Source organism: Ambystoma mexicanum, chromosome 4p (assembly GCF_040938575.1).
Source record: "Ambystoma mexicanum isolate Mex_15411 chromosome 4p, UKY_AmexF1_1, whole genome shotgun sequence".
Taxonomy (NCBI): domain Eukaryota; kingdom Metazoa; phylum Chordata; class Amphibia; order Caudata; family Ambystomatidae; genus Ambystoma; species Ambystoma mexicanum.
Window position 1 is genome coordinate 137,092,604 of NC_090927.1, and position 14,281 is coordinate 137,106,884.

General features: G+C 42.7%; 2 protein-coding genes across 3 annotated transcripts in view; one reads left to right on the forward strand and one right to left on the reverse strand.

Moving 5' to 3' along the window:
- HADHA (hydroxyacyl-CoA dehydrogenase trifunctional multienzyme complex subunit alpha) overlaps nt 1–14,281 on the reverse strand; it is a 541,230-nt gene that overhangs the window by 525,822 nt on the left and 1,127 nt on the right. The window lies entirely within an intron of this gene.
- HADHB (hydroxyacyl-CoA dehydrogenase trifunctional multienzyme complex subunit beta) overlaps nt 1–14,281 on the forward strand; it is a 679,110-nt gene that overhangs the window by 284,680 nt on the left and 380,149 nt on the right. The gene's annotated exons all lie outside the window — the stretch shown is intronic.

A 14,281-nucleotide genomic window follows, 5' to 3' on the forward strand; every position in this document is an offset into this window, starting at 1 on the left:
CCAAAGTGTCCATCTCACATGTCTGACCCCTAACGCTGCCCGTGTTCCTAGAGTGGCTACAAGATTCGAGCAGAAGCCCATTTCCCAGAAAGCAAGATTACTGTAGAGCATTCTTTTGCTTTTTAGAAACATTGTATCTCCCCCAAAAGACATGGTTTTACAAACTTTATGAGCCATAAAAAATATGTTTTTTCTATCAGTGTAGCGACATATGTAATAATATTTTAAACTGCAATTATGAAACATTGATCCAGACCCCAGCCGCTGTTTAATTTGGGACTGGGATTGGACCACCACACTGGAGGCGATTAGAAAACAGACTTTACCGAGACCTACTCCTGAAAATATAAATAAAATGGGGTGGTTTATTGTTCTATTTAGAAAGATTTTCCAATGTGCATTGGAGGAAACAGTTTTTACATTTTAGACTGAACCCGACTCAAACACGTGAAATTCTAAACTCCAGAAGTAAAGACAAATCCATTTGTCAATTATGCCGACTTTGCAACATATAGCGCTGGAACATTTTGCCAGTACACGCACTTGTTAGGGAGAATTCTCTTCTAAGGCCAATTTCCCTTAGCTATAGAGTCCACCAGCAGTTTTGCTGGATTTCAGCTCACTCCTGCTAAGAGTGAGGCTCTTTTCCCACTCTTAGGCCTATGTGTGATGTGTTGCAGGCTATTGTGCTTATGGGCTATGGAGTTTTTCTCCCTCCATGGCGATCATCTGTTTACATGTGTGTTACACAGCACCCTCAGTGCAGTAACACAGGGGTGTCATAGTGACCCCCAAACGGACTCCATACCCTGGGACTGACAGTCTCCCAGGGCTTGTAAAGTCCCCATTGACTTTACTAGTCAATTATGACCTAAACCAGTACAACCCATCTTACTATGGAAGTACTGGAAAGGGTTAATAGTTTTTCCATAGTGTTCATTTTCGAGGGGGTACCTTACAGTCCCCCTCTCCAAAGTTTCTGGCTGGTGGCAGTGGTTACTACCGTAACTATTCGACAGCGAACATTTCCCTATGGGATTTTCCCATTGTTCAAGGCTGGCACTTTTACTGACAGCCTCTAACATATTGCCGGTTTATTTTAATATTAACTTTACTCCGGTGTGTTTTTATTGCCAGAATTTTAATAATATTTCTTTCTCGTGCCTTTCTCCGAGATCCCAACCCTGGTCGGGGATCCTTTGTTCGTCCTTTTGGCGGGCTTCTGCACAGAAGCCCTCCTCTTGGCACCACCGAGTCTGGGGTAGACAGGATGTGTGGTAGGGGGAATAGGCACCCTGTAGAGGGTTACCTAGGCAACCCAAGTCACACTCTGCCCTGATAGGATGGGGGTTATCCCGCCAGGATCGCCAACCCACTGTGTGAGTGACAGCTAGGCTGTATGAATGAGGGTCTTGCTGCATAAAAGCAGGGTCCTGAGGACTGGAGGACAAGACGTCACCACTGGAACTAAGAAGACGAAGAGGAGAGAAGCCAAAGACATCTGCAACAACAACCACCGGTGAAGCCCTGCTGCAGATCCTCACCACTTTTCTCCAACGACTCGAGAAGATCTTCGCCTGCAAAAGTCTACTTCTCTTGAGCTGGTGGGGTCAACCAGTTTGCCAATCGCCTTCCAGGACCTGCCTTGGTTGAAGCTAGAAGACCGGATAGCCAGGCACCTGTCCACCACGACCGCGATTTAAAGGTGTGTACCTTTTATTCCGTTTTGGCAGCACCGCGGCTGGTTTCATCCCTGGGAAGTGCACTAACTCGAACCTTCCTCCACGACGAGAGCCTCTCTTCCTCTGCTGGATCTCCCGAACGGCAGGAACTGCCAGGAACTACCGCCACCGCAGGAGCCTCTTCCAAGGTACATTGTTTTCCGCCAGGCCTCCCGTTTTGTTGGATATTGCTAAAGGTGTTTTAAATCCTTTACTTACCTTCTGGGCTGGCCGCCTTTTCGTCTAACATTATCTTTCTACGTCCTGCAACCGCCTTTTCAATCGTTTATCAAAGACTTGACTGCAGCTACTAGAACATTTTGAACCTAGGCACTTTTCCTTGTACCACTGACTCTGGCACAAGCCTCTTCTGTTACAACTGCCTTCTCTAGATTGTTTCTCTTTAAGAAGTGTGTTGGTGCACCTACAACTCTTATAACCACCTTTCCTTCCCCTTTACATATTGCTGAAGTGCCATTTTGCTCGGTTTTCACCAAAGTACTGTTGATGCTAAAGTGCTGCCTTGCTTAACTTGTTCACAATCCAATTGGGAAGTGTTGCTGGGGTGTTGAAGAGGTTAATCTGTATAATTTGTTCTTTCCCTCCCTCTGAAGAAATTGTTAGAGTGCCATTTCTGCTTAGTTTAACACTGTGCCGTTTTGCTCAGTTTTTACTCTTGCTCAAACTTGCCTATAATTTAAATAGGGAGTTGACTTTCCTGACTGTTTTAACTTACTTTAAGAATAGTGATTTGTGTGTGAACATCAGAGTGTGTCAAATATATATATGTTATGTTATCGGTACATATATAGCGCACCAACGGAATTGGTCCCCAGGCGCTCTGGTGGATCTGTAAACGAGAAGGTAGGATGGGTTAGTGAGGTAAAGCGGGAGTAGGATAGTGAGAGGAGTGGTGTACTGTTGGCAGCTTCAACTCGGAAGACACCAGGTGCTGAGCTTTGGTGCGAGTATTGGATCGGTGTCCGTCCGCGTATGCTGTTGGTGCGGCTTGTGTTGTTGCAGTGTGGTGAAGAGCGTGCGGCTTGTTGTGCGAGAGATGGGTGTGAGTTTAAGTATGCAGAGAGTTTGAGTTTATATCGGTTAGTGGGTTATGTGACATTAAACATGCAAGCATTCACAGTTCTGTCGAAGTGTGGCACTTGCTGGCCTACATAATTCAGTCAGAGTGTGGCACTCACCAGTCCTCACAATACCATCCAGATACGGCACAGGCCAGTGCCCACAACTCCATCAAAGTGCGGGACATGCTAACATTCTCAATTCCCTTTAAGTGTAGTGCTTGGTAATCTTCATAATTCCGTCTAGATGTGGCACTCGCTAACCTTCACAATATTGTCCAGATGCAACGCAGTGCGAAGCTAGGAAATCCGCTTAAGTTTGGCACATGCTAACAACCAAGTTCCATCTAGGTGTGGCACATGCTAACATTCACAATCCTGTCTAGATACGGCGGAGGCTATGTTCTCAATTCTAAGTGTGGGACATGCTAACATCTACAGTTCCATCTAAGTATGCTGCTTGCTAATACTCGTAATCCCATCTAGAAGTGAGGCAAATCTAGGAGTTCTAACTATGTGTGGCACATGCCATCATTCATATTTCTAACATTTCAATTGGAGTTCTATGAAGTGTGGTGTATGCTAAGTCTTCCTAATTCCATCCAAGTAGGCAGATACTGACATTTACAAACCTATCCAGATGCGACGCAGGCTAGCGTCCCCAGTGCCTTACAGGCGTGGCACTTGGTAACATTGACTAGTCTGATATATATATTTCTTTTTGATACAAAGCTTTAGTCAGTGTTTCCTTGTTGCATAGTATTGTAGTCCTATTGTGTAAACCCTGAATACTGCTCATCTCCCTCTTGAGATGAGTCTGACTGCTCAGCCACAGCTACCAACTAAATCTTTGTTGTACAGACTGATACCAAAGGGGATTTATTGCTCATACCTGTAGTCCTAATCTTCTGTAGTGCTCCCTAAGGGAACTGCACAGGATTCTGCCTAACAGCATTTGCTGGTAAAGCAGCAATTATTCCGATTTTAAGAGCCTTTAGATTACATGATGACGATGACACTTTCTGGCAATGGAATGTAGTCAGTCCTTCCTCAACAATAGTATTGTAGCATTGCGGTTCTTTTGTCATCTTAGCCTGATTAAGCTATAGTGAGAGGCTATTGGGTGCCCATTTATCTGGTGAATAGATTGGCCACATAGAGGCTAGTTCTCTCATCAATTCTTGGTTTCTATATTTAGCAGGGCTATTAATTGATTTTGTAATATGAATTAAGGCACTGATTAATATTTGATTATGTTATGTATGTTGTATTTTAGTGAAGGATTTTTATGAAGATGCATTATGTAATAGACTACGTAACTACAATTTGTGACTTTTTTTTTAATCTTCTTAAATACTAAAGTTTTACTTGTAACCAAATCACAAGCGAAAGAAGATTTGTTACTCGGTTGCTCATGGCACACCCGAAAGCTATCTGCCTGCATTTAGCAATTTTTGGCAATAGTAATAATTCTCTGCTGAGGAGCAAATACAGTGGAGTGAAGGCTAGTCCAGCATTCCCTAGTGGAAGCTTAGAGCACTGGAGGAACTTGCTTTTAAAAATCCCCTTTGCAATGGAGGATATGAGATGCCTTTGACAATGGTATTGTTGGGCCTTCCAATTCCACCATAGCTCTTGGGTTTTATAGCGACGATACGAGGAATTCAAGAGACTAGCTCAAAATAGTTGATGAAAATGAACTTCATAAAGGCCTAGAACAAGAAAAAGAAATCACAAACATGAACTCTTCCACGCACAGTAGACCTTGCTTCAAGGGCTGACACGTCTAATTCATCCAAAAATTCTCATCCTCGAATCAAGAAGCTGAAGATGTAAACCTAGTACAACCGAACCAATGCAAGAAATGTACAAAAAAGGGAAATTAGAAAACATCCTTGATCCCGCCCGTGAATCCAGATCAGAAAAACAAAAAGGGAGTCCAGAAAAAATCTGTGCCTCCAAAAATAAAATGGAAAAAGAAATGTGTTCCGAGTACTAAATATATTGTAGTAAAAATTAATTCCAGAAAGGAGAACAAGGAAAAAAAAGGCAATCCAGACTGCCGTCCCGCCGGTCAAGATGACTGCAGATTGATGCTCAGCCTAATTAAACCGATGTGGATTTAACTAGACTGGAGACGATCAATCCAAAAATTAAAACTAGCACTGGGTCACAAACAGAAGAACTATTGACTAAAATATTGGTGCCTGTAAAACCTTTGAAGTTGGCCCCCCATCTTTTGCAGGAAAAACAGGCAGAACGACAGTGAAAACACTACCTGTTCCGACTGTCACAGAGAGTGAGAGTGCCTTTAAAAATGACAAAGCTACTACCAAACATCTCATGCTCTGAAAATGCAAAATTCCCCAGTCTTCTACTTTAGATCCAACATATTTATATAAACCATCTGCTGTGCCAAAAGTATGACTTTGTCTAGGAAAGGAGCCAAAAAATAATTAAAGCCCTAAATCGCAGTAACATCTTGGCGCATACAAAAAAGAATCCCTGACCTTCATTCGTTTTCCACCGAAGATATTCATCGTCTCCCCTTTCCATTTTAAGAGGATTCAATTCAACACTACAGCTAAGTCAATGCCTAGTCTGGGATACTGAATGGAAACCCTTATTGATGTATCTTTATGTCCAGTTCATGCGTTCTGGATGACTACCCCTATATAACACCCCTCTCTTGGAATCCCCCTGACCCCACTGGGCCAAGAAGTAGTTCTGTTTTGCAAGTTTAAACGGTTTATTTGATAATTTAAACTATATATATATATATCACACTTTATAATAAATTAATAATTGAATATCACACTTAATCTGAGCAGTAATCAATAATGGATAGTCTGGCACTAGCACACTTCTTTATAATCAATGATGAGTGGTTATAGGATGGATAAGATAGCAACAATACTTTTATGGTTTCAAATGGATGCAAGGTGGAATGAAAATGCAGTACAGAAAAAAAAACTTGATAGGATTTCAGCAAAAGACAATGTAATCACTTTTCTCTGGCAATTCACTACCCCCCTTTATGCAATGCAAGGAAATGGAAGGAAAGCACACAGTTCTCAGGAATGCAATCAATACAATACGAAATTCAGTTCCCCCCCAGCAAGCTTAGAGGAAAACAGGTCAGAGTTTTAAACACAGGCCCAAAATGCTTTGAATGTGGTTTGCAAGGAAGTGAAAAATATGCTGAAATGCTTTTAATTCCCTTTAGGAGGTTCAGGGTGAGCGTTATCTAGTTAATATTAGTCCAGGCTCACTCTAGCAATGATTCACGGATGGTTCTTAAGAGGCAAACGAAATTTAGTAGTTCAGGCAACAGCAGCTGTCTTTTTACAAGTAAAGAAATCAGGCCAAATCGCAAATTGCGGCAAAATTCGCGAATGCGAGAATCGTGATTACGGAGAACGTATAAGGAGTAGGAAGTCGGTTCTAAGCTTGTTGAAAAGCTGAGATTCTAAGCTTTCAGATGAAAGTTAAACCTAGCCCAAACGGTCCCAGAGATATGGACGATTAAATAAAGGTAGTTTTTCGGATTTGAAATTATGAAAGTTCAAAGCGACAGGTTACAGCTTGCAGCTAGAAAATGACAGGTGACAGCTTTGCAAATGACAGGTGACAGTTAGGAGGCAGTTCTACTTAGTTAAAATAATCTAATCCAAACTATTTTAATCTAAGAGATTGGTTCTGCACAGCTCTGCTAGGTACTCACAATATATTTAGAAATAGAATGGGCCTCGCCACGGATCTGGTCAACAGGTTTTCTTCACTCGCCACGGACGGTCTCTGCGCACAGCGTCTGGGTCAGCTCTACTCTGCTGGTCTGGGTCTCTGGTTCTGATCAGGTCTGTGGGTCCAGATACAGCGGTCTCCGGTTCAGCTGGTCTCTCTCTGGATACAACACTGCTTTCTGGCATTTGGCAAGAGTTCTTGCAAAGAATTCAAACAGCTCGCCTGGCTGTGAATAGTTGCAATGATTTGAGGCCTGCTAAAGAGGGATTTAGCTTGTAGTTGACCTCTCTGCTACAAATTCTGAAGTAAAGTCTTGGTCTCTGAAGGTGGATAGATTGAAGTCTCTGTGTTGGCTCTCTGGAGGTAAAGTATGGATTTTCCCGGCAGAGCGTCCCGCAGCAAATGGAATTGAATGTCTATCTGTCCCGACTGTCTGCTTTTATGTGTTTTGAAAGTGGGTGGAGAGGCTAGCTTTCTAGGCCCTACCCCTCTCCACTCGTCATTGGCCACTTCATTTCATTCCCCCAATCAAGGGGAAGAGGAGGAAGTGTCATCATGATGAGGTCTGTTTATGATACAGAGAACCCACCCATGTCAACTTTACACACAATCTATATCTGATCCTAATACATACTTCCCCGATAGACAGTTGTTTGGCATTGCATACACACATCATGCATTTACTGATGGTAGCCCCTGTTCCAATTCTGTCGTTTCTAGGAGCTTGGGTTAAAAAATGGCAACATATTTCACTTTTTGGTTGGGTTACCAATATTGGATTTGTCCCCGCATTTACACAAATGTTCGCAAAGCATGTGGGCATTAGGTGGTGGAGTGTCAGATTTTTAACATACATACATTTAGAGTAATATCCTCTTTCCCGCTAAAACCCCCCCCTGAACATACCACCGGGTCCTAACAAGTCTTCAAATGTGCACAGAAAAATCACAAGAATAATGATATCACTTATAAAATTTTCACAAGTCCGCTCTATGAATGATCCATCTTTTTAGATTTATGTTCTGGCCCCAAAGGGGTGTGGTTTCCCCCAGCACAAGGTTGAATTTCTGGTTTTTCCAGTTCTGCCAAGCCAGCTTGCTCTCACAGGCAGTGCTCCTCCCCTTTCCTTCCAGGAGCAAGCCACTTTTACGACCCCCATAATAAAACATTTGCCCGAGTCAGGACAGGGCTTTGTTCAATTTCCTGCAGAGCCCAGGTAATTCAATCAAAGAAGTATCATATCCCTTTTGGTGGGAACAGCAAAAGGCAGCTAGGCCTGGGAACACAGCTGTTGTGCAAGTCTCAACTCCTGTCGGGGGTAGCTGGTGGGCAGAATTCAGTTTCATTAAGCCAGGTTTCAGATAAAATGTCCCTTTTTGTTCCCCAGTTTAAGTCGAGACAATTTTTACATATGCAGCTAGAATGCTGATTCTAAGTTCAGAACTATGACATTTCAACAGTGACAAACTATGTGACACTCAAAAGTAGGTCACTCAGTTAATTTAAACATTTTCGATTTTTGGTAGTTTTAAATCCAGTTTCAGTTAGGCTGCTGCAGACCTGCAGAGCTCAGCCAGTCTTGTTATGAACATTCAAGTCACTTCAGAATATAACTTTACATTGTATCCACCTCTCAGTAAGTCTTTCTTTGGCCTGCTTTGGGTTCATTTATTCAGTTTTACACAAAAGTCTGGTGGTTTTAAAACGCCGGCTTTCTGATAGTGGTGAGTACTGGTAATGCAACCATTAAGAAAATGAATTCCCCACAGTTCTAGGTTGCTTTTGGCAATCAGCATTGCCATTCCCAATGGTTTCAGGCTACTGTGTGGGTAGTCCAATGGTGGTTTTAGGCAGTGCCCTTCTGTGCCCATAACATCGGCAAAAATGGGTGGCAGCCTATTCTTCATGCATTTCCCTGGGCATTTTCTGGGAAGCTCTGGCTATCATGATGTTTTCAATGCCAGTACTGCACAGTTTTTGTGGTAGGGCTCGGATGCATGGGTAAAAACATCCCACACCAAATGATAAATGCACACATTGCAGAACTTATTCTAAAAAAAATGTTATGGTGTGAAAGCGCTCTCTGAGCTTGGAAAAATAGCAGTTGAAGTGTTACTAATAAACCGCCTCTCCAGACTCACATGTCAGAAGAAGGCAAGACTCGACAATCTACCATCCAAAGTCATTCAATTGGGGGGAAAAAAAAATCTCCTGCTTTTGGGAGTGTACATTCTGAAAACAGCTCTAATAGATCTAAACTTGTGACTTTACTTCCTGATATTCTAACTGAAGTCTATCAAAGAATAAATGTACAAGAAGACCAACTATAGGGAAAAGAAGATTACTATTAAGTTGTAATACGAGAGGCCCAGCTTTATTTTGTAACATAGCTACTAGCCACTCCCTCTTCAGGGATTATGACTTGGTTTTCCTTAAAGAGACTTGGCTTTTGACATCAGTTAATAATGATGGGTTTACTACATTCTGACTCTCGTAGCAATGGAGAACGGTAGCCCCTCAGGAGTGCTTTTGATTGCCATCAATAATACAGTTGGAGGTAACAATGTATTAATCAGGATATTCTTGCTATAATGTGGGGTAGCACAATTAGAGGTTTATTTATTAATATTTTTTGGAATGCTGGTTTATTGTCTTTCTTTGAAAATGTTGGAAGCCTTCTAACAGAAAGGAATATACATTTTCCTAATGACTCAATTGTAGTGGGTGGTGATTTCAATGCCCACTGCTCACCTTCAGTTAGAAACGTTTAAAACTCAGTGTTAATAATTGCAACGAACTATGGGACAGCTAGTTCTACAATTGGAACCTAACCATGGGAATCTTACTCACAGACTGACCCCGGCACCCACATGGACAAATGGAAGGGACAACTCAACAATTGATTACATAGTGGTGTAGTTTGATTTATTTCAGTCATGTCATAAATTCTGTCACTCTGATAGAGTATAGTGACCGTAGTGCTTTACAAGTTAGATTCCTTGTTAATCACCCTGAAACTAAACATTCACCCAAAAACTTGCTGTGAATTCGCAAGGCAGTCGAATAGTTTGTTTTGTAAATCCAGGCTTGAAATTAAAAAACCAAATTACAATCCGTTTTAGACTGCGACTTAGAAATGAACTCTAAACGCACCAGTTACATTTGTAGAATTTTAATTTTCGGGGTATTAATTAAATCCCATAAAAAAGGCACATGCACAGCATACGTCGAGATAGCACTGATCCCTGTGGTACTCCACAGGACGGGGTGGAGTCATAAGGAACTAAAAGGAAGTAGCGATCATAGTCAGAAAGAGAAGTTTACACCTATAGTCTACAGGCGGATGGATATGTTGCTACACTCGCAGGTAATAAATCAGATCTGCATACGCGGCCCTGCCCTATTTACAAGCTGAAACTTGAATAGTGGTTAGCTCTTCGGTGCCTGTTTTCGCCGTAGCCGCTTTAAATACAGACAGATACATTACTGCTCAAATGCTGGGCTGCAATATAGGGTACTAAACCAGTTACTGCGTACAACACAACCGAAAAAGCTTCTCTCGATAAAGCTCTGGGTCCCTCAGTACACAAGGAGTGGAGTGCTCTGGCAGCGGCGATCACCTGAACGAAGCGAACGCACACCGGTCACACACCTGGGCAAGCCAGGGCACAGATTTCCTTGCAGGCACGTACCCGACAGCCACACTCCACTGGCAAGGCTGGAGCAGCACGAGCGCGCATCTGAGATGCATTACTTTAAAACACCGACCAGGTCGGAAAGGTGCAGCACAAATAGCACTCGCTGGGGCGCGTTTGGCAAGTATGCTCCCTCGCCTAAACATGGTTTAAAACGTTGTTGAAATACTCCACCACGTGCATAAAAAGGTAGTAAAGCAGTAACATGAGGACAGAGGGGCTGGTGAGATTAGCGTCCTAAGTGTGCGATCTAGACGTGTGCTTTGAGAGAGTAGCCTTTCACCCAGTTACCTTCACAGAGGTGGATACAGACCGCCCTCTTGAATCATGGGGTAGTCACGCTGGACAACTATAAAGGTCAACGATTCATCCGAGTATTTGGAGCTGAACTAGAGGCAGTGAGGCGCAATCCTACCGGGTCCTGGGGTACAAGTAGGGTCGGATTGGCCCCTCGGCCTTTCGGCCCATGGCCGGGCCGAAATCGTGCCTGGGGAGTCGAGAGGGGGGCGGTTTTTGGCCATGCTTGGGCCAGTTTGGAGGGAAATAAAAGTGAAAAAAATATTTTTTTCAACATTTTTTTCCCTTTTCAAAAAGCCTTTCATCCTTCTTAGGTCGATAAATGAGTACCAACACAGGTTGGGTGGTATTATTTGCATGTGTGTTCTATAAAAAAGGGCTTAAGCGTAAGTGCTATACAATAACATAGTGTCACTTGGCCTTGGACGTCTGCTTGGATTCACAGTAATTTAGTGTACAGGAACAATGCTATTTGATGCCACTTACTGTTTTGTCAAGGGGTGAAAGGTCGTGTTTCATTGCTTCCCTGTGATATCAGAGGTCAAGGGTCGTGAGGCGAGGAGTGGGCCACTTTTTTTGGGGTGACCGTGCCTATTTCTTGTCCCAGTCCGACCCTGGGTACAAGAGACGGAGTACACACCCAATAAAGGGCACGCTGTGGGGTTAACTAGAAGGAGCTAGACGAGGGCAAAGAGCGGCCACGCTGCACAAGAGAAAACTCAAAGGAAAGAAAGTTAAAGTCCAAGAGTGGGCCCACCTAGTACAGAGAGGTAAAAACTAGAAGCTGTAAGTCAAGGGCAATGAAGGTCAAGGACAACTGTGCAGAAGGTCCCACCTAGTAGCAAGGACCCGACAGCAGAAGGGGAACAGACTTTCTAACTAAATATCACGGATCCTCTCACTGCGATCAAAGTTGCCAAGAGGAACTCAACATCGCATTCCAATCAGAACCAGCATGCCCATTTGTATTAGATTTAAAAAGACAAATCCCGAAACCCATAGTGAAAGCAAGGACCTATGACAGTGCCTCTAGCTTGGTTGAAATCGCTTGAGGGTCTCATGGGAACCTCAAAGGAAATTGCAACTGGGAGGTGGCTACTTGCTCGAGTTTACTCGGAAACTGAAGATTAGAAAATCGGGTGGTTTCCATACCATTTGGTTAGAGCAATAATTTGAGATGGTGGGTTCTGAGAGGCGCTAAATGCGTGTATTACATGATATTCAATCAAAGGCCCCTTGAGTGCAGGTGATGGTGCTGAAGTGCCTCCAAGCATAGCCACTCACCTAAACACCCATCAAGGGACAATACACACTTACCAAACCCTTGTAGGCAGTCACATTCACCCAAAGCCTTCCAAAACGATGGATGTACAACAGCAAAGATAGTAAAGCGAAGACAATATGTGGATTGGGACACAACCCATCTAGAAAAATAATGCTAACTTCACAATAGGACATACAGTTGTGTGCAAAGCATATACAATTATAGGTGGGCAACTTATCTATTGCAGGAAGAAAAAGTATATTCCATTCAAGCACTCAAAGTGACATCTGAAAGGTCAGGCTGTCCATGTCACCACCCACAACCACAAAGTAAAATGATTATGTTGCTCGTAGATGCCACCAACAATTTTATGTTGTGCATGGGCGCGGCCTTTTCAACACCTGTTCTGTTCCCGACCCAACACTATAGAGTGGATAAGAGGCATGACAGTTCCATAAAAAACCTGGCCAAAACAATACACTTTGCATCCTTCCACCCCCCAGCACTCCTCTACTGTCACGGTCCTTCCCGATCACCACTGGAGACACAGGGAGGCAGAGAACATGCTGGATTAACTGATGTTCAGTCACACCAGTTGACCATCACTTGCACACAATAGTGTGATGATGCGATGGGAGGATATAGCCAACGTTTACATTTTTACAATTGCTTCTAATATATTTATTATTTAATTGGATATGCGCTCTGGGATGAAAAATGCATAACCTGAAAAGCTGTGTAAGAAGGAAAGAAGAACCGCGAGTTTCCACTGCCTTTTTGCATTTGAAAACTAAACTACACCAATGCATTTATATTATCATATGCAGGTAGGTTTTGTTAGTTGTTGGCAAGATGACTACCAAACATTTTGAAATTGACCTCTGTCAAACTTCAGCCAACCCTGGCCTTGTCCCCTCTTCCCCTACAACACCCCTCGATTTGAAATTGCTGGGATCTATTTAGGCTCTCACTGGTGGTCTACAACAGCTACTTATGACTCCACACCAACTGGTGCTATGCAAACAAACCTACGTCAGATTAGCTCTGTGCATTTGCAATGGTGTGCAAGAGTGCATGAGGAAACCTCAAGAAAACACACCGATATTGGGTTGAGTATAATGTAGAAAGAGAGATCAACTATTAGCTCCTTGCTTTTCAAGTAGCTCCCATTTACTGGGGATGCAAAGTACCAGAACTGCTTTTAGCTAGCTCCTGCTCATCAAGTCTTTATTTCAGTCCATGCTCCTATGCCTTTATTAGAGTGTATTCACTACCTTCAGGCATGGCTCTTTTAGCCTGTGCACCTCCTCCATCTGGGATTTTATTGTCACCCCCTTGGTAGTGGTTTTAAAAAAAAGTCCTACTTTTTTCTCTTTATAATATCCCTCCTCCTTTGGCATTTCCCATCATCTGCATGCAGAAGATTCCCAAATCTATCAGCGTTCACTCCCACTCTCCAATCTACCATTTCTTCATGTTTCCTTGCAATCCAAGCTAGGATGAGCACTCACTAACTCCACTTAAACCCATCAAAAACTGAGATTATCTTCTTCCCTACTTCTACTGTCCTCTTTTCCACCACTGTCTAATTCCGGTCATTTTGGTGTCATTTTCAATTCCTTTGTCCTTCTCTGCTACTGTCATTTCCAACTTTATAGTGTTCATTACTGCTGTGCTATATTTATCTGTCCCCTGCCTACTGACTTGCCCCTCTCCATAACTCCTCTGTTCATTCATCTCACACGCTTCTTCCGTTTTACTTTCCCTTCATTGGCTTTTTTGTCTGAATTGTATAATTTTCTTTGTACTGTTTTTAAATTCCTCTATGGTCTTTTACTCCACCTTAGCTCTCCCATTTTATTTTATTCCGACTCTATTTTTTTTATTTTACATTTTTAAAGCGCTCACACAGCATTGAGGCGCTATTACAGGAATTGTTCTTTTTTTCGTCTTTCAATTGTTTTGTCTTAGTTGCTTATTTATAACGCGCTTAAGGTTTCTATGCGTAGACCCGGGCTCGAACCTGTGTTGTTTCGTGTTGTCTTGCTTCCAAGGCGCGCACGTTGCCGCTAAGCTATCCTCTCTCTCAGGTCTTAGTCCAGTTTCTTAGTAAACCCTCACCTCTCCCCACGTGCATCATTTCGCTCTTTTTCCCTTAGCCCCTACATTTTGGAATACTCTTCCTTTTTCTCTTCATTCTATTTCCTCTCCCTCTTTTCAAGATTCACCTCAATGAACATCAGCTCTCTGCAAGAGGTCTTGATGTGCCTTCAATATTGTGTACCATTTTTATAGATGTGTCCAGCACTTTGCCATAACCCGCTATAAAAACAGTACATTCATTTGAACAAATTATGATTACAGCAATCAAGAGCATTTATACACCATCACACTAAAAACGTCAGTTTACATCACAAATGAATAGTTTCCTATAACCCATGTGATCTGTATAAATACAAAACGCATGCACAATTAATCTTT